The sequence below is a fragment of the Egretta garzetta genome, unplaced genomic scaffold, assembly GCF_000687185.1.
Source record: "Egretta garzetta isolate BGI_Z169 unplaced genomic scaffold, ASM68718v1 scaffold418, whole genome shotgun sequence".
Taxonomy (NCBI): domain Eukaryota; kingdom Metazoa; phylum Chordata; class Aves; order Pelecaniformes; family Ardeidae; genus Egretta; species Egretta garzetta.
The window spans coordinates 48,946-53,682 of record NW_009260492.1 but is presented as its reverse complement, the minus strand read 5'-3'; positions in this window follow the sequence as shown (position 1 = coordinate 53,682).

Genomic DNA, 4,737 nt, shown 5'->3' with positions numbered 1-4,737 from the left:
TTGATTGGGGGTGGGATGGCAGGGGTAGGGGAGCGGTTGGGCTGGGGGAGCTGAAAGGGCTTTGCCAACCTAAACGATTCTATGATTCCATGATCTCTTCAGTCTTGCCTGAAGATAAGCTTTTTGCTGGAATTGCCACTTACAACGGAGCTTCGTCTGGTGTGTCTGAGCACCTCCCAGCAACAAGGATGAGCGAGAAGCAAGACGCAGGGTTCTGGAGTCCCCGCTCACCTCCAGACGATGCTGCATGAAAGCACAGTACCCGGAGGACTTCAGCACTGGCATGAAAAGGGGGTTGGGAGCTTTTCATAGCGCAAACCCCAGACTTCTCCAGACATATATGTTCCCCCCCCCGCATGGCTCATGGCATGGATATTAAAGCCCCTTTCTCCAGCACAGGAGAACGTGGCAGTCAGGGCTGCTAGAAAGGGAGCCGCGACCAGTTATGCGGCAGAAAATCTGCTCAACAGTTATTATAAGGAGCAAGTCAGGGACTGAGGCTTCTGAAAATTTAAATTGATCTCCAGCTCCTGAGGGCATCGTCTCTGTTCAGCATTTAGGGCTGAGAGGGCAGATCGAGATTAGCAACCGAGCCGTTATCAGTTACTTGGGTTGTGATATCGGGACATGTACCTGCTCCAAGCTGACAGGCAAATGTGAATTAAGGCACCCTCCTGCAAACCTCTCTCCTTTTTCTTTCGATGCTTAAGCACAAGCTCTGCCTAATTGCCTCACCATCCATGGAAAGCAGAGGGACAAATCCTCAACGGTGGCTCACTGGAATGACAAGCTTGCTGTATTTAGCAATTAAACCTGGAGAGGGGGAGCTAGGCCTGCCAGGTTTTATTCCCTGCTTGGTGACCTTCCTGAGCTCCTGGGAACCTTTTTGTGCCCCTTACCTTGTCTACAAAACAGGAAAAAATCTGCTCTGCTTCACAGGTGGATTGCAGGGCTTCATCCATCCTTGTTCACAAGACATCTCTGGTGCCCTTGGCAGGATTTCCCAAGGGAAGAAATGCTATGATACGTTATTACAGCCTACCACGGTACAAGACTCATTTCCTCTGGATGTGCCAGCGTGGGGATTATCAGCCCGCACAGAATCACAAATTAAAGGTTTGTTTAAAATGGTTGCAGCGGGGATTGCTACGTGGCAGACGTGGCGCCGGGGCTAAGCTGGAAAGGGAACATCAACTCCCTGCAACCCAGCAAAGGTGCTCCGCGGTGGAGCTGTGCCTCTCTGCCGTATTTCTGCTGGCTGCCGCGTTACAGCTCAGGGCACCTCACCAGGCTGGGAAGGGAGAAGGACAACGTCTCCCGCTGGAGCAGTGCGCGCTGAGATTTATGGGATGTTTTTGCGGTAGCCCCTTCCCCTACGAGCCCCGCTCCAGGCAGCGAGGGTGTTACAGTGGGAGACATCGCTGACGTGGCAAGATAAATAGTCATTACCAGCGACTGATTATTCTGCCCAGGCCTGGTACATTTTCTAAATGCTGTTTTTGTCTGACTCAGAATTCTGTTCCAGCCTCCCGCAGGTACAGACAGCAGAAAAGCTCAGGGCTAATTATCCACTCCTAATCCCACGTACAGTGGTTTTAGCAGCGCTAACCACGCTTGGCTGTAAGTAGGTGGAATCAGAGAAGTGCCCAGTTCAAATCTCCTGAGCATGAGGGGCCGGATCGGGGACAGTTCTCAAAATCCTCTGCCTCTGGCATCTTCCCTGGGATGCTCCGCAGGTCTCTGCTGCCACAGCCGGAGAGCCAGACGCTGCCGCCCCACCGTGCCCTGGCTTCCCTGAGCCCCGTCCCCAGCTGGGACGCTCTCCTGCGATGCTGGGGACGCTCTCCTGCGATGCCGAGATTCTTCTTTACCTCCACACTGACCCTTCTGAAAACTCAGGGGCTCTAGATGCTGCAGAGGCCAGTTTATTTGAAAGAAAACCAGCCAAACTGGGCAGATACCGAGAGTGTTTCCCAATGCCTTGTTCCTGCAAATTCCGTATCAAGAAAAATAAAGATGCCTTCCCTTTGTGGGATCTGTCAAGCTCTCTCGGATAGCGTTATCATCTCCCCTGTTCTCCAGCATTTCCACTGCAACCTATGGAATCAGGATATATCCCTTTTCTTTTCAAACAAGCCCATCTTCCCCCTGGCCAGGCTGCTACGATTGCCGGTCACACCAGCGCTGCAGCCTGGTGCCCTCCCGTTAGGCTCCGCAGGGACCCCCAGGGGATGCCGATCTCGCGCTGTTGACAACCTCGGGCGCAACAAGTGTCACTTATTGCACAACAAGGGCCCTTCGCTGCGCTGGGCACGGCGAGGTGCCGGTCTCACGGGCCCAGGGCCCTAGGCAGCAGGAGCCAGATGGGAGCAATGAACATTTCTCTATGTGATTTTTATGCGATGGAGCACCCGAGCTTCCCGAGATCAATACCGAGCTGCTGCCTTTGCCAAGAATTTTATAGCCAGCGTCCATGCCTGACGGGTGAGATAAACCCCTTCATGAGCTCATTAGCTGCATGGCTCCTCTCCCAGCTAATTGGTGCTGGAAAGGTCAAGCTCTAGCTATGAGACGGTCTGCTGCAGTTAGGAATCCCAGCTTGGGAAGCAGGGAGGCACATGGGGCCGGAGACCGGGATGTTCTTCCACTGGCTCGGGTGAAGCTGGGGATGCAGTTTCCCACCCGGTTTCTCAAGCAAGAGGAACCACGTGCATCTCCCTGCCCAGCGAGAGCCCAGCTCTCCTGCCCTCCACCCTGCTGCCCTCCAGCAGCGTGCGTGCTCCGGCCGCCCCGCTCCACGCCGCAGGCGCCTGGCTGCTCCACGGGCTTCACCGCTGCCTGGATGCTACGAGAATAACAGCTTCTCTGGTGGCTTAGATTTCACCCCCTCAGCTGGCAGGCTGTTTGCGACCAGGTAGCGACCGCCTCTGCGTTAGCTGTTATTCTCATTTGTTCCGCGAATGGGTTTGTTTGCTTGTTTCCCTTGCTGCAAACATCTGACAGCCAAGCTGTGCTCGTTAGCACGGGGCATGGGGAAAAGGCTCTGTGGTCCTGCCGGGCCAAGCCATGGGAGCCCCTGCAAGGCACATGGCAGTGCCTGCTCCCTCCTCAGCCGCGCTCGCATGGAGAAACCACTTTTCCACCTACCCTGGCTCAGCGGCCACATCCTGCGGAGGCAGAGCCGTGTGAGTGCATCCAGGTCCTTGCTTTTCCCGTCGGGTGCTCCCAGAGAGCCAACCATGGAGAGACTTGTGAGGAGGAGAAATATAACCAGCCATGCTCCCCATCTTGGGGCTTGCTTTGAACCCCAGCGTGATCGTCTGCTGCTCCTCGTGAAGACTGGAGAGTCATACCTGGGTGACTTGCAAGCAGCTCCTCTTGCTTTGAATATATATCAAATATATACCTCAAATATCTCTAGAGATGGGGTTTATAGCGTGCAGCTGGGAGCAGTGGGTGCGCAGGGGCTGTGATGTTCTCTCTGGACATCTCTGCTCTGTTCCTAGAGCTGGGCTTAAAAATGGAAAAAGGCAAACCAGCTTCTCTGCTGTGAAAAGAGGGAGGAATATTCCTGGCTGAGCCCATCCCAAGGCAGCAGCTGGGACGTGGCAATGGGAAAGCAGGAGCTGCCGGGACAGGGAAATGCTCAGTGGGGTGAACGATAGAGCCAGGCTGCTGCAGAGCTGAAACTGCCAGCACGGGACTGGTGGCATCACCTGGGGAAGAGGTGGACTGGGACCTGGCATCACCCGGGGAAGAGGTGGGCTAGGACCTGGCATCACCCAGGGAAGAGGCAGGCTGGGACCTGGCATCACCCAGGGAAGAGGCGGGCTGGGACCTGGCACCCCCCTGCACACCCTTGGGGAGCATGTAGGTGTACCTGTGAGCAGGCACGGGGGTCAGCAGGAGAATTGGCCCCAGAAAGTGGTGTTCCCCATGAATTTCCACCTCTGGCTGTGTAATTCCTCCAGCAGCCACCCTGGAGAAGCAAGGAGGTCGCTTCCCTAGTGTGGTGGACTCAGCAAGGTGAGGAGGGGTGGGGGGTGGCCGCAGGGCTTTGCTTCCAGCCCTCATGATGCGAGGGTTGTTCCCAGGATGCAAGGGGTGTGGGCCACCCCCAATGCCCATGAAGGTGAGGGGCAGAGCACGGCGATGCTGCAGCCCTACGGCTGTGTCTGGTTCTCCTCCGTGCACATGTAGCATGGCCCTGCACATCACCCCGGCGCTGTGGACCACCTTCAGCAAGGCCAGGAGGCCTGGGGGCAGTGGTGGTTCACCTCGAGCAACCTCCTTCCCCCCCATCATCCCACTCTCTGCTGCTGCCTCTTCCCATGCTGGTGGTACCTGCCAGGGCAGGGAGGGTTGTGCTGAGATGGAGCAATAGAGACGGAACATGAACTGCTGAGAGGGGTGCAGGCACAACGCTGCCAAACCTGAGCTGGGGTGAGGTATTGGGGGGATCCCCCCCCACCCAGGGCATCTGCACTGAACCCCAAGCCTGTGGTTTCTGGTTCCTGCTAAAGGGGATGCCAGGTTTCCTGAGCCAGAGATCTTCACTTGATGCAGTCGTAGCCCTGGGTGCCAAAGGGTGGCTAGAATCACAGAATCACAGAATCATTTGGGTTGGAAAAGCCCCTTCAGCTCCCCCAGCCCAACCCTTCCCCTACCCCTGCCATCCCACCCCCAAACCCCGGCCCTCAGCACCGCCTCTGCCCGGCTGTTAAATCCCCCCAGGGC